Below are 27,060 nucleotides of genomic sequence, written 5' to 3' on the forward strand. Positions count from 1 at the left end.
TGTTTGCATACAACCTACACATTCTCCCATATACGTTAAATCATGTCTATACTACTAATAATAGCTGATACAATTAACCCTTGAACAATACAGGTTTGCATTGTATGGGTGCACTTATAGGAGCATTTTCTTCAATGAATACATACTACAGTACTACACGATGTGCAGTTGGTTGAATCCCTAGATGTGGAACTAAAGATACGGAGGGCTGACTGTACAGTTTTACTTGGATTTTCAACTCCATGGGGGTTGGTGCCCCTAAACCCTTTGTTGTTCAAGGGTAAAATGTACAATATAAATGGTATGTAAATAGTTACCAGCATGTGACAAATTCAAATTGTGCTTTTTGGGACATTGTGGAAATTTTTTGGAATATTTTTCCTTAGTGCTTGGTTGAATCTGTGGACGGAGAATCCAAGGATATGGAGGGCCAACAGAACTACCACATTCCTCTTAAATAAAGCAAACACAATTCTTTCTTCTTGGTTTATAAACTATTTTCTCATCAGTTCCTTATTATTCTTATGCAAATTTTCAGCAGATGAATTAAAACAATCATTTTACTAGTGAAAATAAACAGAATCTGGGAAACTATAATTGCTTAAGATCAACAACCTCCCAGGTACTTGGGTAGAGTTCTAATCTAAAAGTTTCAAATTCACAATTCTTTTATTACATGACACCAATCTTCCTGAACACTTAAGATTCCTACAGCAAAAGGAATGTATCTTTTTCAGAGCCCACTAGATTCCTGAATGTAACCAATAAAGTATCATTACTGTAATGAGAGCTCAATGTTGGGAATGTTTGCAAAGATAATTCCTTTTTATTTCATTTAATTCAAAACCGTTGGCAAGCTTCAAGTTAGTATTCACTAAATGAGTACAGGTCATGTGAAGAAAAGCGAAAGAAAAAGAAATATGATTCAATAATTTGAAACATTTTTCTTTTTGCCCAGCAATCAGAATGACAAATTCTACTGAATCACAAACAACTTATAAATGTAAAGCCAGAAGAGCATGTAACTGGAAGGCATGACTTGTGTAATTAGCTTCTCTAGGCTTACCTTGCTTCAACTGCCAAATGAGGTCAATATTAAGAACTCATTATACAACTTTTACTACATGCCTTGCACTCTCCTCAGCTGAAGAGGATTAATTCTTTAAGGCAACAATTCTAAAAATTCTGATTTTACAAATGAAGGAACTAAGACAAGGGTACATTAAGTAGTTTCATCAAGGTCTCATAGTTGGGAAATGTTAGAGCCAGGATTCAGATTCATGTAGTCTAACTCCAAATTCCATGTTTTAACAATTACTCTATAAGCATTTCATACAGTATGAAGATTTGATGAAAAATATCATGGAATGAATTTACAGTGCCAGCCAAAGAATAATCTTGAGTTAATATTATCAACATGTAATGTGTATGCTTAAATACCACTATAATTAAATAAAATAGTATGCTAATAATAATAAACCATTAATATAATAACTAATATCCTATCAGAAAAGAAAATATATTAGGATATATTGTATACTTCTCTGGTTTAAATTTAACTAAGCATAAAAACTGATGGGGTTCAGGGCATTTGGTCCCAAAATGCACCACATTAGCATGTGGATTATTTCAAGCTGAAGATGATTAAGGCCCAACATACACAAGAAGAGTTTTTACCTCCCTTTTAACTGTCTAAATTAATTTAGATAGGGAGCCTATAGCAGGAAGAGAGCTAGTACCAAAGATAACTTTTTTAACATAAAGACTTCTCCCCGTGGCCTCGCAAACATTTGTCTATCAAGCATTTGCTTTGTTCCATCTTCCTGTGAACTGTCTTCCTACCCTCTGAAGTCCCAGATGCTTACCCCTTTCTCTTTAGCTCAGAATGACATGTAAACCCCAGGTCCCAGTCAGGGAGCTTCTCCAGTCTTTGGGGATACAGTGCATACATAATTAAATTTGTTTTTCTCCTGTTAATCTGTCTTCTGTTAATTTAATTATTAGGCCAGGTAAAAAATCTAGAAGGAAAAATGGTCAATGTCTTCCCCCCCCTACAAAACAAACAAGCAAACATTTACCACCATCACAAGAATCATTAACATAAAAAAATTAAGTAAAATGTAAAGAGACACTGAATAAAAGAGAAGGCTATATAAACCTAGATTGTCCCCTGATGTATAAAATATTCATACATCCTATTGAAAATAAATGCTTTTGTCAAGATTTATTTAATCTTCTGGTGGGATATTTGTTTTCTTCTTGTTGTGACTCACTGCTTTCTCTGAAAACTTGATCCTACTCTTAGCTTCTATGTGGTAGGCAGATGTTTTATTTTCTCAAAATATTAATACGTAGAGCAAGGTGAAGCAAGATTTTAAATAATGCATTACATCAACATAAAATAAAATTGAATATTAGACACTCCTCTCTTTAAAATCCCTTTAGTCAAATTAACAAGCTCTATTATTGTTTGACATGCTGAGTCCATCCAAATTCAGCTCATTTTACCTTACATTCTTTTCCCATCTTTATTTACATAAATTTACCTACTTAGCCCTCTCCAACTTAAGATTTACTTTGCCTTAAAAAGGGCATCTTCTGTGAATTCCCCTTCAGTGAGTGCCCCATACAACTTCCTGACCTTAGTAATTTCAGAGATTTTTTTTTCCTCTTCTTCCATTAATTGAAGAGGTGCAGTCCAGAGATTTAATCTCTCCCTGATATAAATAATGATATCTCTGTTTAAAGGCAGATACATTTCGAGCCACTTTTGATCTTTCTTATCTCCCCAAGGCAAAGCTGGCTATATAATTTGTGGGATCTAGTGCAAAATAAAAATGGGAGGTCTCTTATTCAAAAGCAGGGAAAAAGCCAGACACAAAAGGCCACGTATTATATGATTCCATTTATATGAAATAAACAGAATAGGCAAAACCATAGAGACAGAAGGCAGATTAGTGGTGGCCTGGGGTAAGTGGGGAGGAGGTGATGGGGAGTAAATGTTTGAGTTAGTGGAACTTCTGATTCCCAGGTGTCCTCTGCAGACAAGCACTTAATGAAGTTCCTTGTCATTTAAGGTTAGATTCCCAAGGAACAAATGCTTCTGGTAAAGAGAAGCTATTTAATTATTTACTTGCTTAACGTATTTTTTTTGTTACACATGTTTGTTTTTCTTTTCTCCTTATGGCCTAATACTAAAGTTTCATATTCTCCGTATATTTATTTCCTATGTTTACTTCCATTAATTTTTAATTGTGCTTATCATCCCATGACAGGATTGCTTCAATACCCTCCTAATTTGTCTCCTTGCTTCTATTAAATTCAATGAGCAATCCACAGTTTTCCAAAGGGATTGTGTTTTATGTTTATATAATTTCTGCCATTTTCTGACTTCAAAATTTGATTTACACTCATTGCCTGGTGCATAAGTTCAGGCTCAACTAGGATGATAAGCAATCTCCACAGAGTCTCCATAGACTCTAATTCCATAGGAAGATAAGAAATTTACTAGTAGTCACCCTGTTAATTTCGGTTAGAGAACCAGGAGAAATAGTTATAGTTGGAAAGAATTTGTGGAAAAAGAAATAGGACAAGAAAAGAGGGGAAAAAAAGGAGAAACAATAAAATACTTTTATTCTTGCCACCATAAATGTGAGAGTCACCAAAGATGGAAAGTTATAACTAAGAAGGTAAAAGTCATCAATAAAGACTGCAAGCACCTATTCCTCTTCCAGTTGTGCTGGCTACAGCAATCATTCCTTATAGTATCCCCTCCTTAGGATAAGGGTGAAAAATCACAAGGAATTAGGCAAATCATAATAAGAATCTAAGCTAAATATGATCATCTAGCATTGCTTGGGGTATGATCTGTGCAGAACTTTGAAAGAGAACGATGTCTCAAGTAAGTGACAACAAAAAATAAATAATTTCAGTTTTCTATGAAAAGCTTAATTTGAATCTTCCACTGCACAGTATTTCTAGGCTATGGAGACCTATGTTTCTCCAGCTGAATTTAGTTAAGTCCATGTAGGGAATAGGTTGTGTAGATGCATATTTATGTTGAACCACCTGTTCCACTTATCAACATTGCTGCCTGGAGGTAACCTCAGGAAATCCAAGGACTGATACTAAGCAGGAGCTCATTCTCCAAGATGTCTTTGTCATTTGGGATGAGATTGGAGCAGCTGTACTTACCAACTGCATACCTTAAACTCTTTGCTCTGCAACCTTCCAGAAATGTTGAACTCCCTCAAGGCATGAGAGAGAGAGAATAGGAAGCCAAAACAAACCAGACTTCTAACATTTTTAAGAGACTTTCCTCTTACAGGAAAGATCCTTTCTATCATTTTTCTCCTATATTTCATTATTTGGAAAGTTCTATTGTATCCTTTAAGATCAATAAAAGATCATCTCCACTGTGAAGTCTTATTGAAACCTCCTGTCAGAAGTAATTATCTGCTCTACTGCTCTATAATATTCTAATGCACTGATGAAACAAAATTATTTTTAAGGCAGGACAAGAAAATTTTAACATAAAATTTTCTCTGCTATTTGAGCCACTACCCCCTCCTCTTTAGTGTGCATTTTGCATCTGAATTATACATTAACTAGATTCTCTTAGACACAGGAATTCCTACTCACCAAAAAAAAAAAAAAAAAAAAAAAAAAGAAATATTTCCACCTGGCTCCAGGAAGATAACTCCTTAGGATGTAACATTCCTTTCTCAATTCTGTAAGTGGTCACAATGACCCACTACTCACTGTGGACTATGTAAACTGTCAATATGTTACTTTCAAGTGTAACCACTTCTCTCAAAAACTTACATGACTGTGCTTTGACCTCTAATGGGTGGAACAGTCCTCAAAGTTTTCTAAAAGACTGTCTCCCAGGATATAATCCTCAGGTTGGCTCAAGTAAAGTTTTCCATGTCTTTCTTACACTGACTATTGTTTAATTTTTTGTTAACAGCACCATACTTCTATTATCACATTGATGGTATTGTTTTATAATATCTGTTTACTTGTTTCCAAAGCATTTCCATCTCACTTAGGATAAAATTCAAAGTCCTTACCATAAATGCAAAGGCTCTGCATGGCCTGGCCCCATGTTATCCTCCTGACCTTATTTCTTTCCATTTTCCTCCTGTACAGGCTTTTGTAGGCATACACTCCAGGACCTTTGCGTTACTGATCCTTTTGACTAAATTTTTTTTCCTTCAGATATATGACTGATTCATTCTTTATCTCCTTAAATTGTCTTATCAGAGAGGTCATCCCTGATGACTTCACCTAAAATAGACCTATCCCCAACTGCATCAAGTTCTTTGTGTTTACTATCTTTTTGTTTTCTTCAGAGCACTTCTCTCTTGATTTTTAAAACATAACTTATTTTTTTATGCTGTTGTCTACCCACCAACCAATACAATGTATAATTCATGAGAGAAGGACATTTTTTTTTTATTTACTGAAGGCATCACTACCCAGGACATTTGCTGGAGCACAATAGGTTCTTGATAAATAGTTGCTGAACATATAAGTAAGTTGCAGTCTTGTCCTATAAACTATAGATTCTGTAAAGGCAAGGACTGCATCATGTTTCTTCAATGTCATTCACAGTCATGAACATATAATGAGGGTTTCATAATAATTTTTTTTAATTTTTAATTTTATACAATTTTAAAGGTTACTTTCCATTTATAGTTATTACAAAATATTGGCTCTATTTCCCATATTGTACAATACATCTTTGAGCCTATCTTACACCCAATGGTTTGTACCTCCCATTCCCCCACACCTGTATTGCCCCCGTAAGAGTTTACTGAAAGAGTAAGGTACTTTTTCTTAGACTATAAAACAAATATTACTCCTAAGTGTATTGTTACAAATTTAAAAGACTCAAACTAATGAAAATAAAGAATGAACCAGTTATGTTTTCAGTTTTTGGTGCTTCTCTTCTTGATCTCAGCTTCTTAAGCCCCCAAGAACACAGTAGGCCCAAATTTCAATTTTTGCTTTCCAATCCCTATGAGATTACAAAAAACCCTGTTGGTGTCTCTATCTCTTCATCCTCTGTAGCTTTTATGTATCTTATCCTATGATACTTAGGAAAACAGCAAATTCACTGAAAGGCAATATGACAGATGGAATGTTGGCCATAATTCAATATACACTCCTTCTTTCTGACATTTTGATTCAGAAGTTCCTTGCCACCTTCATACAAATTTGTTTTTGTGTATGTATACATTTCACCTATCTTTTCTAGTTGTTTTTAGTAAGATCATTGATCGGTGCTGCAAACTACTTCTTCATAGTAAAAAATAAACATAGATATTATTTTGATATTTCAATCAAGCAAATTGAACTATAGGCATGCAATTTGTTACAGCTTCTTTCAGGATGGAGTATTTGCCATTCCTGACAAGCCGTTAAAAGAAAAACACGGTTGACGATGACACTATAAGATTTTGCAGTTAAAAATTTTTGCAAATAAAATAAAGAATTCTATGTATTTTTAACACAATTAATCACTTTTCTGTCTTGAAAGTTTTCAGGTCATAAATAAGGACCAGTGAATGCATGAGTAGAGTATTAGAAATCTTCACCTCAACAATTTAAAAATAATAAGTACTAAATGTACTGGAATGTGCAAAAATAAGCACCTAACAAACCCTGGCTATCAGACTAGGCTATCACACTGACCAACCTTCTTATTCTTCTTTCTTCCACTCCAGATTAGGAACATTACTCTATTCAAAAAAGGATAATGTAATGGAAATGGTTGATATAGCTGTTCCAGTTAGAAACTGTAAAACATTTAGTACGACATTAGACTAGAAATGAGTATGAGACATAGTCAAGAACGTAAACTGCAAAAAAAATGGGAAGATAACATATATTTGCACACAAAAAAATATTAAACTCTCTTGAATTGGCATCACTTAAGTTGTGAGAAGTCAATAAAATACAAGCTTCAGCATTTTTATAGAAGTTTCATTCATGCATGCATACATTCAGCCAGTATTTGTTGAACTGTGGCAGTCATTCTGGCAATGGGGATTCGATAGACAACTGCTTCTGGAGAAGCTAAATGTCTAGTGGAGAAAACACAAATTAATTGGACAATAACACAAATGCATTTATGACTCTAAATTCTGATACCTATTTGAAAGAGAGAAAAATGGTATAAGGGGAGAAAAGGAAACACTATTGCTGCCTATCCAAGAGCCACCATCCCTTCTTTCTCTTTAACATAACCATACTCTTACATGGTTAAAGTTTTTTGCCATGGCACACTTCCTTCCTGCTGGGACGTTCTTGACAAAGAGTGTGAAGCTTGGGGCTTCGGCATGTACCTTAACAAGGAGACCAAGTTGAGGAACAGGGGCTGGCGTTAAGAGGCTCTATTTCTTGACATTATTGAGCCACTAGATTTACCTCCTATGTGAAGCTGATAATACTAATACAACTATTTGGGTAATACTCTGTTATTTAAAGCTAAACACATCCCCACTGAGAGTCAAAAAAACATTGCTCCAACTAATGTTTCAGGACATATTTGGAGTAATTTTTTTTTTTTTTTGCGGTACGCGGGCCTCTCACTGTTGTGGCCTCTCCCGTTGCGGAGCACAGGCTCCGGAGGTGCAGGCTCAGAGGCCATGGCTCACGGGCCCAGCTGCTCCGCGGCATGTGGGATCTTCCCGGACCGGGGCAAGAATCCGTGTCCCCTGCATCAGCAGGAGGACTCTCAACCACTGCGCCACCAGGGAAGCCCTGGAGTAATATTTTTTTGACTCTCAGTGTTTCAGGACAGGTATCACAAAGCTAGATTTTATTTCCCCAAAGCTATTCTTCCACTTTGCAATACTAGCTATGTTGTACTGACTACTTACAGTTTGTCAGAATCACACATATTATTTCTAATTCTTATAAAATTTGAAGAGATAGATATTATCCTTTGTTTTCCATATAAGAAAACTGAGATACAGACAAAGTAAGATTTTTTCAGATCATACAGCTAATGAAAATTGGAGCCAGAATTCTTATCCTTGTCTCTATGACTCCAAAGCCCAGGATTTTCCCAATAAATTATGGCAAATATCTCATGACTCTGACATTTAACTGATTCAAATATTAACTTATTATTAGGAAAATAGAAAACCATGTGACTCAATTAATTAATTTTAGCCATAGAATTGATGAATGGAGCCTCAGATCGTATATTGATAGAGATACTTATTGTCACATTGGTTTAAAATTAGTACACCTTTCAAATAAACTTAAGGATAAATCCAGATATAATTGATCAGCAAATCTTATGAAATCAGGAATAGTGTAATAATAATTCCAAATTACTCTGCAACTTCGGTTTTTTTCCGTTTCTGAGTAGACTAGAATTCACTATAAATTCATATTTTCTCCAAGAAGTCATAGTAAGTATAAGAAAATAAAATATATATATTTAGATCTTAAAAGTTCTCATCACAAGAAAAAATGCAGTCATTTATGTATATATGTATATGTATATACATAAATACACAATCATTATAAGTAACTATTAATTACCTCCTTATGATTGTTCCCATTTTATAATATCACATTATCTAATTATTTTACGTGGATATTTTGCTCAAAGAGTTAGATGTTCATTAGAAAGGAGCATTTAAGAATTAAGGTTGACAGTATTGCTGTCTCTTGTATGTCAAAGGAAATTTTACTTTTTAATCATTTCTATTATCACCCATAGAAATTGAGGCTATTGCATTTTGAAGGTTTTAAAAACAATTTTAAATGAAATTCTGATTTCTCTGCCTCACTAATACACATATTAAAGCCAATAAAGCCTTTTAGAACTGTTAGGAGTAAGTGATCTCAAGGGAACAATGTTTTCCAGGGAAATGATAATGGGATACAGAACCTTTCATTTCTGGGTCGCCAGTTTGAAAGTAGCTCTGGTTGTAAGTGATGGAAAGTCATTACTGTTCCATGGCCTATGTGAAATTAGTTGGTGGTTTCTGTCCAGTTCCTAGTGAATAGGTATTCATATCCCAATTGGCATTAATTAACATGCATGTTGATGGTTTTATTATGAAGACCAAGGGCTACTGGCATTGAAAACTGGATTTTGGAACATATGACAAATGATAGCATGGCTGGGGAAACGTATGTTTCTAAGAATGTTACCATGGAAAGAATCTGAAATTTGTTTTTCTTCAAGAGCCTCTTTGAAAAGTTTCTTTGGTACTCAGAATTTTTAAACAACAAAGGTGTGTTTATAACATTGATCTAGTGTATCTTTAACACTGTTCCACATTCTCAGAATGTTTTTTTAAAAACCCCTAATTATTGGAAACACCTATCAGCAAAACCCATAATTGTTACTTAGACTCTACCCAGAAATTAATTCTTAATTTTCTTAGACCAATGACATAATAATCTGGCTAGTTCCACTAATCAATATTATTTGTTTTTCTAGATGATGCTGATGATATCCAACCAGCTCTGGAAGTGGAACAGAATGTACCTTATAAAGGATCAGCAAAATTCTTTGACTCAAATAGTACTAAAAATAGACACTTTAAATACAAAGACTTTGCAGCTATCTATATCTGATCTTTCCTAACTACTTGGCAGGTATATTGCCAGAGCTGAAAAGCCAATTATATCAGAATCTCAGATATTCCATCAAACAAACAAATATGTACTGAAAAAAGTGAATGTTTACTAAATATATGGTAAAAGTTGAACAGTAATGTCAATAAGACATAATTCTCTAAATGGGATATCCCTCTCTCTCTCTCTTTCTTTTTCTCTGTCTCTCTGTCTCTGTCTCTGTCTCTCTCTCTCTCTCACACGCACACACACACACACACACACACCAATTTAAAAACAAGCCAAGTGACAACCATTTATTGAGTACCTATTATTTCATTGTTTTCCAGGAACTTTAAGCTTCTTCAAAGTAATAGCTCATTAAATACTGACAGAGCATGTGAGGGTTGTCATTATTAGTTCAGATTCATAAGTGAGGAAAGAGTCGTAGAGAAATAGAAGAGCTTATCCATGTTCCACTGGCTAAGTAACAGGGTGAAGTTTCACATTCCATGTTTTCTTGACTTCAAAATCCATGTTTATTCCACTACAGTAATATAGGAAGTTTATGTCAAGTTACAATTTAGGAGTCTATAAGCAAGTCATTTCTACTCTTTCAGATTTATTTCTTATATGCAAATAAGAGTTGAACTAGATGCATTCCCAAATCCCTTTTAATTCAACTGCCATAAGATTCTGAAAATGTTTTAGTTGGATGATGCAGACAGTGATTGGAATCATTAAATAATATGTTCTGTCTATGGAGCATCTTAATGGTAGGTCCTGCACAGAGTGCAAAAGGAAAATAGAATTACTTGTTTAAATGCTAGGAAGCTTAGATTAGTGACTACTGAAAAAAACCCCACACAAAACAAATTTTATGTAAGGAATATGTCAAGAATGGTAATGGACAAACATTCATTGCTGGGAGAAGAAATTAGTTAGCAAAACTTAGGCAAATGGAAAACTTAAATCAATGATATAAAGAAAGAAGACCAAATATAAGAGTGGATACAAGTTTCATCATATATGAAGTTCAAAATCATTCCTGAGTGGGATTTGCTGCTACTAGTTCACATTAAAAGGCCCTGGGCCAGGAATCCCAAGATTTGATGTACTTTTTTCCTCTCCTGTCACACTAAAGACTACACTGTCAAATTCACATTTAAGGATGGTATCATGAATGTGGTAGAAATTGAGCTGGGTCTCAAAGCATAACAGGAGCCACCTAAGACATATGAAATAGTTTCTTTGAGTATTCCTAGACTTGTCACTCCGGTATAGAATTACTGATTCCTGGTGAAAATCGTCTTTGATTTCTTTGTTTATTAAATTGCACAGAGTATAAACCAATGCTAGGAAATAGAGAAACAAACTGTTAAAGTCAGCTACACAGAATGAGTCAAATTTTTCACATGACCAATATGATTAGCTGAATAAAGTCTGTTTACAACACAAGACCCACGACACAAATCTTTATTAAGCATGTGAAAATTTAAGACCCTATTAACTGTCCACTTCTATTTATTTACTTATAAGTAAACAGCAAAAAATATTGAATTTGACCCAAAACTTTTAAACCCTTTTGTTAAAATTGCCTACAGAGTCCATTGAACATTTCTTTAAAAATAATATAACTGATGGAAAAATTTTATCAATTGAGGATAGGTTTGGTTTGGGGAAACAGTAAGACCCAGTTTAGCACCAAGTATGATAAATTAAGTAAAAGATTCCAGAAGGAAAATACTGTTTTTGATCAAGTTGAAGTGTGACTAAAAGATAATATGAGTGATTTTTGTGTCTGTGACTTATAAACTAGCACTGATGGCAATTCCTAAGGAAGAAGACCGAAAAAATTTAAGCACTGTTAGAATACTGAACAGTGTCTAAAATCCTCTTGAAATAGGTATTTTGAAAGAAAAGAATTTCTGTTTCAGTTTTTGTATGTGTGCATTTTTGTATGTTTTTCAGGTTACTTTTATACAACAGTTATATTATGCCATATAGAGAGCAAATAGATGCAAATTAGACATATTAAAATCCATGTTACTCATATGCAACAAACCGGAAGGATTACCTTTAAAAAAATTCAGTGATTGAATAAGCAAAATTAGTGCAACATAGGAGTGGGGAAAATAAATCCTCTAGCCTAGGTCATCAAATCCTGATTGCTTTCCTTGCTCAGAACCTTAAGCAAGATGATACAATTTTTAATATTTCTAACATCTTTTATTTTTACAACAGTAATACTCAGGTTTATTTTGAGGTTAAAGTTAAGTATGTATGTGAACTGCTTTGCCAAATGTAAAATGCTATAGAAAAATTAATATGTAGTTATCCTCTCATTGTTATTTTTGGTGCTATATCAGGTAGCATGCTTTATTTAAACAATAACAGGTAATCAATTTTAAAGATGCTTAAACAGTAAATAAATTTTCATCTCATATAACATTAAACCCAAGTATTCTAGCTTTAAGAATGATTAATTTAGTGACTCAGTGAGGTTATCAGCAATCCATCCTCCTTCCATTTCATCACCTCGCCATCCTTTTGATGGCCCAACCATGCTTTGCGAGATGGCTACAATATTTCCAAGTGTCACATCCAAATATAGCAGTGGTCATAGAAAATACTTTTCCCCTGTTAAAGTATAAAGCTCCATCTTCCCCTTTACCTTAGAGCATAAGTTATTAGACATACCTGGGTTACATGGCAAGACCAGACTAGAAACTGACAGGGTATATAGGATTATTATGGGACCTTAGACTAATTAGGATTTTCTCAAAACTGGGAGAGGGTCAAGTTCTCAGAGAGATGACTATCTACGTGAAATCATGGCACTTTTATACAGGTAATCAATAATACCTCTTGGTAATCAATAATACCTATTGGCTCAGAGGTTTGGTCGTTGTTACTGGAATGTATTAATTCCTTATCTTTAATTCCCTGAGCACTGGTGACCCAATAGTTGTATAACAGTATAAAATGCATAGCAGTTATTCATAAAAATATTCCTACATCTTTGTAGAGGCAAGTGTCCCCTCTTTTCCTGCCCCAATAACAAGCAAAGAGCTACCTTTGGACTCACATATTTTTATATAATCCCAGTCTACTATCTGTACTCGGTTGACCAAGCCAATCTGAACTCTTTCTCATGAATTCTTAGAATAAATGTTAAGTGCAAAATATGTTAAGTTTTAACAAATATAAGGTAACTACCACATAATCATTACCATGTGATCATGATATGGAATGTTTCCATCTCTCTAAAATGTTCCTCCATACCCCTTTTTATTCATTCCCCTCTCCCACCTCAAATCTTTTATAACCACTGATCTACTTTTGCCATTTTAGTGATATATTCTTTAAAAGTACAGAGTTTTCTTTTGTATCTGACTTCTTTCATTTTGCATAATATTTATGTGCTTCATCCATAAATCATCTGTCCATTTTATAAGGCTGTTTTCTTATTACTGAGTTGTAACTGTTCTTTAAATATACAGGAAACAAGTCTTTCATTAGATAAATGTATTTTGAATATCTTCTCATAGACTGCGGTGTGCTTTTTTAATTAACAGTGTCTTTTAGAGAATAAAAGTTGTCATTTTTCCTTTTACAGTTTATGGTTTTCACCATCTGAACAAATCTGCCTAACAAGTGTCACAAATATTTTCTCTTATGACATATACTAGGAGTTTTAAAGTTTTAGCTCTTACATTTAGGACTATGATGCATTTCAAATTAATACTGATTTATGGGGTAAAAGTTTAATTTTTAGGTAGGGATGTCTAATTTTTCCAGCTCCAAATATGAAAAATAGTATCTTTTATATTGAATTCCCTTTACGTCTTTGCTAAAAATCAACTGACTATATAAGTGGGGGGCTATCTCTAGACCCTGTTCTTTTCTATTTTACCCACACCACAGTCTTGATAAACATAGATTTATTGTAAAACTTGAAGCTGAATAGTATATCTTCAAGTCTGTATTTTTTTTAAAGGCCATTTTTCAAAACGTCTAAGCCATTTGCATTTCTATATAAATTTTAGAATTATCTTGTTAATTCTAACAAAGATGCCAGCTATGATTTGGTGAGGATTGTAACTGAGTCCACAGATTACTTTATGGAGGACTGACATCTGAAAAACATTAAATCTTCTGACTCATGAATATACCTCATTTACTTAAGTCTTTTAAAATGTCTCTCATCATTGTATTATAGTTTTCCATGTGCAGATCTTGCACATATGCTATTAAATATTTTCCTAAATATTTCATGTATTTGATGCTATTATAATGGTATTATTTTTTAATTTAAATTCCCACTTTTCATTGCTACTTAAAACAAAAAAGGACAATTAATTTTTTAATTTGCCTGTATCCTCAAACCTTGCTTATTACTTTCAATAGCTTTTTCACATTCCTTAGGATTATCTTCATAGAAAAAACACCATCTACCAATGAAGACTTCCTCATTTCCAATCTCTATGACTTTTTAAATTATTTCCTTGCCTTACTGAAGTGTAGGACATCTGGTACAATGTTGAATAAAAGTGGTGAAAGTGGAAATCCTTACTTTTTTTTGAGATAATGCTGAAAATGTTCAGTATCCCAGCATTAAGTATAATATTAGTAGTAGATATTTTGTAACTGTCCTTTCTGGTTAAGATATCTGTTTTATCCCTAGTGTGCTGAAAGTGTTCAATGATGTAAGGAGACTGAATTTTGTCAATACCTTTTTCTTTATATGTTGAGATAATAATAAAATCATTTTGTTTTTGTAGAATGAAGACTACAGATAACAAAAATAATTTTTATAGGTTAACCTTGTGTCCCTGGGATAAATCCAACTTGATCGTGAAGTATTTGGCTTTTTATATATTGCTGGATTCAAATTGCTAAAATTTTATTAAGGATATTTTGCCTGAGTTCATATGGGATATTGAACTGTATGGGTTCTTTTCCTATTTTTTCCCTAATAATTGCTGTTAATAAAAATTCTATGTGAGTGTGAAACTAACAACTGAGCTTCAAAAGAAATGATGCAAAAACTGAAGAAGAAATCTAAAGAAGAAATGGGCAAATCAGTAATTGCAGAGTTATATTTTACTAAGCCTCTGTCAGTAATAGAGAGAACAAGTAGAAATAAGAGTATAGAAGACTTGAACAACCTTATTAACAATCTTGACCTGACGTCTTAAAACTCTCTACCAAGCAATAACAAAAGATACATTATTTTCAAATGCTCATAGAACTCTATCAAGATAGCCCATATTCTGGGCTACAATATCAGTTTCAATAAATTTAAAAGAGTGAAATGATACATATTATTTGACTATGTGAAATTAAATTGGAAATATCCATAACAGAAAGAAATCTGAAAAATCCCTGAATATTTGGAAATTAAACAACAGACCTCTGAATAAGATAACGATCAAAGATGAAATCACAAGTTTAATATATGAGAAACTATATTTAAATTAATAGAATGAAAACACAACATATCAATGTTTATGGAATGGGGCTTACACACTGATCAAAAGAAAATTTATCCTATTAAACAATTATATCAGGCAGTAAGTCTCAAATGATATAAGCTTCTGCCTGAAGAAACTAAAGCAACCAAAAAGAAAAAAAACCTAACGAAAACTAAATTAAACCCACCGCTAGTAGAAAGAGAGAAATAAAGGCAAGTTCAGAAATAAATGAAACTGCAAACAGAACCACAGTAAAGAAAATAAAGGAGACCAAAAGCTAGTGTTTTGAAAGGTCAAGACAATAGTATTTAAAAAAAAAAAAGGTAGAGAAGACACAAATTACTAGTATCCAGAATAAATGAGGGGACATTGCAACAGTTTCCATATGCATTAAAAGCATATTAAGATAGCATTAGGATGTACTCTGGGACTTTCTTGGTGGCTCAGTGGTTAAGAATTTGCCTACCAATGCAGGGGACATGGGTTCCATCCCCGGTCCGGAAAGATACCACATGCTGTGGAGCAACTAAGCCTGGGCGCCACAACTACTGAGCCTGTGCTCTAGAGCCTGCACGCCACAACTACTGAAGCCCATGTGCCTAGAGTTCGTGCTCCACAACAAGAGAGAAGCCACTGCAATGAGAAGCCTGCACACCACAATGAAGAGTAGCCCCCGCTCGCCGGAAATAGAGAAAAGCCCGCGTGCAGCAACGAAGACCCAATGCAGCCAAAATAAAAATAAATTAATTAATTTAAAAAAAAGATAGTATTAGGATGTACTCTGTGCCAATATGTTCTACAACTTAGAAGAAATGGACAGATTCTTTGAAAGACAGCAACTGTAAAACTCATTCAAGGAGAAATAATTAGCCTGAATAGCCCCATATCCAAGAAATCCATACTAAAAAATTTCCTACAAAGCTCCCAGTTGCACATATTTCATAATAAATATTAGTGGTCATCACTTTTTATTATTAACTTTCCATTGAATTATTCCATAAATATTTATGTAGTAGACTTTAATTCAGAGACAACTAGACTCTACCTAACTGTTAGTCATTATTTTTTTAAGACCATCATGACTTTACCCAATATCTTCCCTAACTTTGTTGGCTTAAAGACAATAATGGTATTCTTATTCATTTAATATGCTTTAGGTAATATTTATTGCAATTATTGGCAATATTAGAGCTCTTTTTTTACACCATATCATTATCTCCTCAAAATTATAAATATTGGTCTTGCCTTTTTTTTTTCAGTGACATGATTTTTATTTCATCTAATGCACCTTCTCTGTAGACTGACATATCTACATATGCCAATTGGTATATCTTTTAGCTCCCAGAATTCCTTCTGTTTCACTATTTAGCATCATTTAAAAATTATGCTAATAAATTCTTTCTACTGCTAGAGAAGGAATCTGGAACACAAACTTGACAAATGCATAAGGACTTGTTCAAAATATGGCTATAATGCTATAGGCATATTTGATGGTGTAATGCAATAACAAATCTGGAAAAGGCATGTTTAAACTTTGCTAAGTAGTGTTTTTGAAAGGAAACAAATCTGCCTTTAAATTTGATTGAAAATGCTTAACTACTCAATTTCTTCAACTAGCTTTGTTTGCATAAAATTTGGTTTCACTGCTTTGTGATTGTACATTTGCATTTAAATAGATTCATCTCCAAATGCTGTGCAACACACAGTATAAATGTGGGACTGTGAGGTCATTTTGTAGAAGATATTTTTGCTGACCCAATAGTCCAAAATGTTATAAAGCTCTTTGACGTTTTAAAAATTGCACAATGAATTTTATCACGTCTGTAACTCCCAATGAAATTACAATTTGGAATGATTTCTCTATGTGTCTTGAACCTGACTCTTTCCTTCATTCTTTACCTCATTCTAATGCAGACTGATGAAATTGTCTCAGCCGTTTCCCTAACCTCAGATCTAGGTAGAGGGCTACGCAATTTAAGATAAGGCAAACGACATTATGTACTTTTATTGATTTTTCCTTCTGAGTAGCAGTGTCTACGTGACTTTTAATACTGGCAAGCAAAAATCTTCCACACTGTATATGAGGGAGATGTTCAAGCTGCACCCAATAAAGTCTTAATAATAGCATAGAATTGAAACACAGATAACAATACGATCTTAGAATATACACTTGTATCTAAACTCTCACTACATTTTATATGTATGTGTTATAAGTCACTTGTTCTTGACTTATTTCCCTGCTGGAAAGTTAGCTTAACAGAGCTATTGGACAATACATTATATGAAGTCTCCTAGAATGTTCTTAATTTTGAGATGGTCAGTTCGGTTTTATTTTTCCTTTTAGTTCTCACCTAATCGCTACCTCTGTAAGATCAATTTATTTCTTTTTGCTTAGTACTTCTTTGTTTTTAGTTTTGTTAAATTTATTTTTTATTACTTGACTCCCTCACTAGAGTAGAAACCACATGAATATAATTATATTCAATGTAGTTGAATTTATTCATTTGGAAACCACCTCTTTCTAAAAGGTCTGTTTTTTGATAGAAGCTGATCTCTACTACACCTAGAGGCAGGCAAGAGGACTCAAACATAATCTCATCCATGAAATCCAACCTCATGGCCAGAGCAATTAATTCAATAATGTACACCTGAACTAAATGAATTAAAACTTGAGTGAAGCTCAAGAAATAATCCCCACAGAAGTTCTCCTTTTCCTCTTGAAATAAATTAATAATCACCTTCAGGTGAAAAGGAGAGCGCCTACATGATAAAAGAGCCAATATATGGAAAACTGAAAAACGAAATGAAAAAAGACACTCATAACCTGGTTGTATCAAATGATTGCTGCATTAAACTGTACCTGACAATGGGCTCTGGAAATGCATATTGATATGTTGCAAGAAAATTCTATTTTGCTTAAGCAACATGTGGCTTGTATTGTCCTTTACATGCTAATAATTTCAAAATTTATGTATTTTCCCAAATGAGATTATACAGTGCTATGCTGGTGTATATATAATAGCCAGATCTCCAAAATAACGTCTTGATTTGTAATATTTGCTGCTACTACCATTGAACATGGCGTAAGAAAGAGATCCACAAAATCACCTGTAAAAAAGCAGTGTGAACCACTCCAGCCCAACAATGAGGCTAAGTTGTAGCTGTGCCATGAATAACCTCCTTAATTTTAATAGTTAAGTGGGATATTTTTGTCTGGATTGTGACAAAATTTGAAAAAGTAATTGAAATAGTTTTAAGGTCTTTGCCTGCCGTGCTTCATTGTTTGCACATTATTTGAATTGTAAGAGTAAAGAGGGATTTATTTGTGCAGTATATTGTGTATGAAGTATGGAACATGGATTAGAAAAGGAGAGGCAAATTTCCAAAATATACAAACCACTCATACAGCTCAATAACAAAAAAAAACCCAAACAACCCAATCAATAAATGGGCAGAAGACCTGAACAGACATTTCTGCAAAGACATACAGATGGTCAACAGGCACATGAAAAGATGCTCATCATCTCCAATTATTAGAGAAATGTTAATCAAAACTACAATGAGGTACCATCTCACACAAGTCAGAATGACTATCATTAAAAAGTCTACAAATAACAAATGCTGGAGAGGGTGTAGAGAAAAGAGAACCCTCCTACACTGTTGATTGCAATGGAAATTGATACACCCACTATGGAGAACAGTATGGAGATTCTTTTAAAAATAAAAATAGAGCTGCAGTATGATCCTGCAATCCCACTCCTGGGCATATAGCTGGAGAAAACCATAGTTAGAAAAGATACATGCACTCCAATATTCATAGCAGCACTACTTACAATAGCCAAGACGTGGAAAGAACTTAAATATCCACTGACAGATGAATGGATAAAGAAGATGTGATATATATATATCTACTCACATACATACACAATGGAATACTACTCAGCCATAAAAAGAATGAAATAATGCCACTTGCAGCAACATGGATGGATATAGAGATTATTATGTTAAGTGAAGTAAGTCAGAAAGAGACAAATACCATATGATATCACTTATATGTGGAATCTAATATATGACACAAATGAACTTATCTATGAAAGAGAAACAGACTCTCAGATATAGAGGACAGACTTGTGGTGGGCAAGGGGGAAGGGGGTGGGGGAGGGATGTATTGGGAGTTTGGGATTAGCAGATGCAAACTATTACATATAGAATGGATAAAAACCAGGTCCTACTCTATAGCACAGGGAACTATATTCAATATACTGTAATAAACATAATGGAAAATAATATGAAAAAGAACATATATATATATCTGAATCACTTTGTTGTACAGCAGAAATTAATACAACATTGTAAATCAACTATACTTCAATAAAATAAATTTTAAAAAAAGAAAAGAAAAGGAGAGGCAGAGGCAGATACATGATGAAGCAAATTAAGCTTAAGTTTCTGGATTTTTATTTCCATAGGCCTCTCCCTACACCAGGAGTATGGCACAGGTATGCACAGGATAATATGCTTTTATAAAATTACCAATGCTAAAACGTTTAACCAGTGCCATTTAAGAACACTCTCTTTTGGAACTCCAATTTTTCTATACTTTCTGTCGTGTAAGATGCACTGAATGGCCATAGGTGTTTTGAGGTCCAGTTAATGCCCAAGTAGACTGAGGGCAATAGACATGTAGATAAGGACATAGGAGGGTGGTTAGTATGGCTATGTGAGAATCAGTAGCATATAAATGTTTCTTGAAGTCATGAAAGAGCCCGACAACCCCCCAAACATGTGCAAATTTTTAAGAAAGTGGCTAAAATTAAAATATTGGAAATAGCATCATTGAAGCAGTAGGAGAAGGCAACCAGGGAAGAAAAATATAGAAAGGGAAATAGAAATCTGTAGTGGTGTGGAAGGTACTGGAGGTCAATTTCAAGAGGGGACTTGATCAGATGATTTCAAAAAGGACGAGAGGCAATTAGATCCAGCCAATAAGAAATTAACTTAAAATAATCAATTCAACAGAGATCTAGGAGAAGAAACCAGGTGACAATGAGACAAGGGAGCAACAGTAAGAGCTGTTATAAGAGAATTGGGCCACTCTTTTAAAATATTTTGTTGGAATGTAGAAATGTAATAACACTAGGATGATTCCCAAGATTTAATCCTAGATTTGAATATTCTAAACACACATACACACACACTCAAGAAGTAATATAGACAATTACCTTATATAACATATGCATATAAAATCAATATAATGTAAATGTAATTACTTTGTCTCTAGGTAAAAATCAAACAATACTAATCAGAACATGGTTTTTAAAAACGTAAGGGAACATTTAAAGGTAGACTGTACATGTACTAATATAATGTTACGGTTTTTGTTTACTCTAGATTTTTACAAAATTCTTTTTTTATATATTACATTTATTTGCTTGAAGGAGGCAAAGAATGAAAATATAGAAGGTAAATTACAATAGCTATTTTTTTCAAGCCTATTGAAAGCTATGTAGGATATATAGTTTTAGAAAACTCTTTGCAAAGCTAATTGACCAAAATTTCCATGGTCTACTCGGCCTAGGAACAATTTTTATTCCCAAACGTAATTTAACATACTAAAAAGAATTACTAGGTGCTTATTTATTAGTGTCTATTTTTCCATCACAATCTAAGCAAGAAATATAATCCCTTTTCAAAAGGTTTTCTTCATTTCACATCACATTGCTCTACTTCTTAAAAAAAAGATATATTTTGGTCACATTTACAAAATATAAACTATGAAGACTGTTTTGAAGTTGTGAGCATTTTTCTTCATAAAGGATGTGACAAGAAACAGTTTTACTCCGCCTCGTCTTCCACTGGTGCAGTGCCAGCACATTTGGAAATGGTGCATTTATTATTATTTCCATTAAAGCCACTGTCAGTTTGGGAAACATTAATTTTATCTAAAAACACAGCTTGCAGATTTTGAATAACAGTATCAGGCTTAAAGTTAAGCTGAATATTATCTGAAAATGGAGCGCTCTACCAACTGACTTATCTTGGTTCTAAGATTTTTTGGAGTATAGTTAATTCATTTTTTGCTTAGTAAACTAAATGCTTCAAGATTTTTACAGGAATACACTAGACAGTACTATTGGGAAACTGAGGCAAGGAGAGGCCACAGAAGCCACTACTAATATGACAGAAATTTATTCTCAAGTGGACTAAATGGAAATCAGAAAAATGAGCAACTGTGACAACACCATGACTGGGAAGCTGCATTAAATGGTTGTCTGGGCCCTAGAATCAAAGAAAGCTTGATGAGCTTGTTCTGTCACTGGCTGCTAGCAAATTACATAACTTCTGTAAAGAGAAGATGGCATTATAATGCTGCTTTGTAATATTTTCTGGCTTATTGTGAATTATTAAATAATAATTACAAATAAAATGTTTTGTATTTTCCCTGATACATTATTAACAATAAATATCAGTTACTCTTATTGTCTATAGTAAGCCTTCAAAGCAGATAAATGGATTCTGGAACCAGGGCAAGAAAGAAAGAAAGATTTATTGAGTACTTCACGCTCTAACCAACTGAGCTAACCGGCCACCCTATTGAGTACTTCAAATATTCTACACTCACCTGTGGGATCTCTAGAAACTTGGGAAGACCTAGGAGTGAGTACATCTACATCTTACATCCATCCAAGGATTTGGATAAAGCCTTAGTAGTCACTGTTGTGGTGAATGAAAGTTTAGACTAAATTATACCTGGAATTTTCACTGCTTATTTTTAGCTTACCCACTGAATAATTGATGCACTAACTGTATTCTTCTAATTCATTTAATTAAATGCACTTTAGTCAAAAGTTTTTGTGAAGATTTAAGGATGTCAAATAATTGAGTGATGTGTGCTATATGAGCTAGATACCAAAGATAATGTTTATAATTATCTTCTGACAAAAGACCTCAGGACCTGTACATATTCTCTAAAAATGAGATTTACAAACTACCTTGGATCAAAGAAATAGATGATCAATCTTAAACCACTCTATCAATATATAAAAATTAAAGGTCTCATTAAGTAAGTGTATTTTCACATTTTTCTATATTGAGAAAAATGTAGCTGAATATGGTGATTTAGGCCTGTCAATTCATTTAAGAGAAACAATCTTTCCAAAGCCAATTTAATTATTAAAAGTTTTTATTATTTACAGTTTCATTTCTTTAATTATCTCATCTCCAATATGGTATATGTCAATAGTAAATACCTTACAGAACTGTTGTGAGAACTAAAGAGAGAATTAACGTAAAGCAGATATCACAGTGCCTGAAAATAACTTAAGTAAATCTGAGTTATTCTTACTGGTGGAGGTATTGGTATAAAGTTGTGAGATCCTAAAAATTATATCTACCAAAGTAGACCAGTTCTATAAATATATATGCATTCTATAATTGCTTTGGTAAAACAACAACAACAACAACAACAACAACAGCAATGAGGGGGCTAACAAGAGAAACAAGGTAGAAAAATATCTGACTAAATACTTTTGAATCTTAGTTCCTTTCTTAGATAAAGCTACTTAGAACATTTAGCTCTTTAAATTTTAAACTATTATGGATTTAATTAATTAATTTGCATAAGGGGGATTATTTGTCTAGACTATGAAAAATATCCAAATTATAATTTAAGTTATAATATTTGAACTTCAAATAGAGTTGAATTTGAACTCAATGTACTAGGTGAATCACATAAAGACCTTCCTTCCACATATCATTTCTGACTAAATCTAATAGCCTGAACCTCATGACTTTATATAAGCCTTTATATAAGCTGTCAGCATCCTCACATAAAATTTCTGGTATCAGTAGTGTCATACCAAACTAACAAAAGCATATGATTTACTCTCATTTCTTTCCAACTAAGAGAATTTTGTTGTGAACAATATAAACTATTTCAGAAAACTTTCAAGCAAAACCAAAATATTACAAATGATTTCTTGCTCCAGCATCCCCATCTGACTTTCTTACCTCCTGCCTAAATTTCTTCACATGCTCTTTAGTCCTCCCTAAAATATTGTGATGAAAACTTGATCAATTCCCATCTTAAATTCAGAAAACTTCTATTTACCTTGACTCTTTCTATAAGTTCAAAAATATCTATCTCAATATCAGCTATATTTGTCTCCTTTTTTTCCAGCAATATCCACCTTTCACTAAGGTGCAAATTCACCTGCCTACTGTGTAGGTAACATTTGTGGCCAACTTGTTAGCCCCAAAGATTAATGTTTTCCATATTAAAGTAAACAATCCTATATTCCTCACCTCCTTAAAAGATGAATTGCGTGTCTTTTATGTGGGAAATAATATTAAATAGGTGATATCTGTCCTAGGCAGCCTTTCTTTCCTCTTGGATTTCATGACTTTTCTTCATTTTCTTTTTATAAATTTATTTATTTATTATAAAATAAATAAATTTGGCTGCGTTGGGTCTTCGTTGCTGCGCGAGGGCTTTCTCTAGTTGAGACGAGCGGGGGCTACTCTTTGTTGTGGTGCACCGGCTTCTCATTGCAGTGCCTTCTCTTGTTGCAGAGCACGGGCTCTAGGCCTGCGGGCTTCAGTAGTTGTGGCTCACAGGCTCAGTAGTTGTGGCTCGCAGGCTCCAGAGCATAGGCTTGGTAGCTGTGGTGCACGGGCTTAGTTGCTCTGTGCCATGTGGGATCTTCTGAGATCAGGGGTTGAACCCGTGTCCCCTGCATTGGCAGGAGGATTCTTAACCACTGCACCACCAGGGAAGTCCCGACTTTTCTTCCTTTTTGACAACTCCACAATAACTACATTTTTGCCACTCCCTGAATTGTTAAGTCTATACAGTATCTAATCTATTAGCCAAATGTATTAGCTAATCCCTCTCAATGTTATTTGCAGATAAATGAAGAATACTTGCATTCTCTGGTGAATCAAGAACTAAAGGAAGTACCTAACTGTGGAATTTCAGAAAATGTGAACTAGAATAGTGAAGGTCTTTGGAGGCCTTATGATAGAGGACTCCAAAGGGGCCTATTATTTGGAGGCCTGCTTTTCATGGCTAAAATGTCTACCATAAAAAGTACAGATCTCATTTATACCAACAGACTGCATAGCATAATAAACTGAGCTCCGTCATTATAAAAGATCTGGGTTCAATTCCCAATTAATCCACTTAACCGGGTAGCCTTAAGTATGCCATACTTTTCTCTAGACCTTAGTTCCCTTCTTTATAAAATCAGTTGAAGGTTTAATGAGATAATGGATATCATATGCTTAGGATTGTGATATAAGAATAAATGACTGCTACTTCAAAGAAAATGATAATAGAAATAATAATGTGATGATGATTATAATTATGACGTACTTTTTCTTTTGATCACTTCCTATTACCTTACATTCCTATTTACCTATAATTAGTGTAAGATGTTATATCCTGAATATCTGCATATTAACTTTCCTATAGTTCTCATCCTCTGTTTCACCTAAATTACTCAGATTCTGCTTTTACTTTCTTTTCTGTTTTATAATGTTGTTTGATGGAGGCTCCATCAAATCTTTGGAAGAACGAGGCAGTACATACAAAAGAATATTTAAATGAATACTTATATGAATATGTAAAATGGAATTATATGTAAAATAAAATAGCATCAACCTTAGGGTCACCTATGCCTTTATGCATAGGTACCTTAGATATTTCCCTAATCTAGTCAACACATTTTTTTCCTAAATTTGTTATTGAGTACTGTGTAATTACTAGGTATTAGTTGGTCTTGAAAGTGCAAATCACTGAAAACCTGTATATACCAGTTTCCTTTGTCTTCTAACTGTCCCACAAGCCTAAATTTTGATATAGACTACTATAAAAATCTAGGGTATATCATAGACTCCGGTACAACCTTATGGTTGGAATATCTTAGAACAACTACTTCAATGTTCTCCACAAAACAAGAATTTTCTCTAGAAAATTATATACCATCACTGACATATCTAGGCTTTCCTCAAAGAAAATTATAGAAGTTTACTACCTCAAAAACTAGCTCACAAATTTATTGTTCTGATTACTGAAAATTGCTTCCTCTTACTAAGTATAAAATCTGCTTCCCTGGACCTACCAATGTGAGGTATTAGTTCTGCTCTCTAGAGCTTTACAGTACAAGTCTAATCCGCCTTCCACATGACAGCCCTTCACATATTTGAAGACAGCTTGCACTGCTCCTCTAAGTCCTTAATCTATATATTCTTGCGGTTCAACTATTTTTTTTTTTGCCAATTCTAGTTTTTCTTTCTTGGCTTCCTATGTGGTTATTTTCTGTCACACTTTAGCTTCAGTTTGTCAGTGATTCGTTTCAAGACCCTCTTCTCTTGGAATAATACTCCAACGAATGAACATAATATCAAATAGGAATTGTTAAAATGTTGAAAAAATTTAAAAATCAATCGTAACTTTCCAGTGCTTTAGTTATCAGATGCTATGTTATGAATGTTTCCAAACTTTGTGGTAAAACACAACACTCATTCAGTTTACGAATTCCATGAGTGACAAATTTAGAAAGGGTATAATAGGGTGGCTTACCTCTGCTCCATGATGACTGAAGCCTCACTTGGGAGAAATAAACAACTGGGATGACACAAATGAATGGGGCCTGACATAACGTGGAAGCTTCTTAACTAATATATCTGTGCTCAGGCTGGGATAACTCAAAGACGTCAACTGACCTGTGGTCTCTCCATGTGGCTTGGATTCCTTAGAGCCTGACACCTGAGTTCTTAATGGAACATGCAGAGAGCATTCAGAAAAACACAAGGCAGAAGCTTAAAGGTTTCTTCTGACCTGTCATCAAAAGATGTGCAGGTGACTTTGAGGTAACCCCCAACTTGGAAATATTACAATACACATTGACATAGAAAGGGGGAAATGAAAGGTACAGAGCAGTCATGACTCCACAGCAACTCTGGTGTCTAACTGGATATATGTTGCTTGTTCTAAAGACCTCCACGTTTCATACTGCCTTTGTCACTTTTAGTCCAAGCTGACAAAATTCTTTTAAAAAATTCTGGGTTTCTTATGTATCAATTTATAAATCCACTCCATTAAAAGAAAACCAGATCCACAAATCACTTTATGATAAATTCTCTCAATCTTGGGCTTCCTATGAGACAGTTGTGGAACAACACCCTTAAGAATTAACAGAAGGCTATTTTTTAACAAAGAGTGTCTCTGAAGCACACATCAAATAAACTTAAAAAACCTTTTGCCTTCTGAAAGAGTCCAAAAGGAATCACTTTAAATTTTCTGGGGGGTCTAACAAAGAGATTTTCAATTACACCCTTGCTTCATTTTTACTCTGAAGCCACATTTTCCTGACAATATTGTAGATTTGACATTTGCCCTGAGCCCCTTTACTATTTTGAAATCTTTTGCATTCCGAAGAGATTGTGAATAGTTTTTTGGTTTTATTTTTCAAAACTTTAGTAAGTCTTGTCTCCTAAATACTTTTTTCTAAAGTTTGCTTTAAAATTGAACAACACCTTTTTAGCTGATGTCTAGTTGTATCTTATCATACAGAGCTAAAAGAAACCTGTTGAACCTTTAAAAACTCAACATGGAAATATCCTTAGCAAATTCCACTAGTTTCTTAAATACAGTTTTCATTTTCCACGTTACCCTAGGTGACAGTCTTGCCAAGATTTCTGCTACTACATAAGGTAAACTGGATACATTGTGAAAGGTAAAGGTAAGAGTGACGGAAACAATTATCATCCTGTTTTGGGTCATGTGGGATATTTAGCCTCATGGTGCAAAGCATAATTTCATATAACCAGCCCCATTATATGTTTACTTCCCTAATGTGGCCAAAACACCTATTTGACCAAGAAATCTATGGGGTCCAAAAGCCCTAAATGTTCAGAACACCATGTGACCAAAACCCAGTCATATAACCCCTACTCTTCCAGTTCATCTACCTTAATACTTCTGTTAAAACCT

This window comes from Lagenorhynchus albirostris, chromosome 7, assembly GCF_949774975.1.
Source record: "Lagenorhynchus albirostris chromosome 7, mLagAlb1.1, whole genome shotgun sequence".
NCBI classification, from domain to species: Eukaryota; Metazoa; Chordata; class Mammalia; order Artiodactyla; family Delphinidae; genus Lagenorhynchus; species Lagenorhynchus albirostris.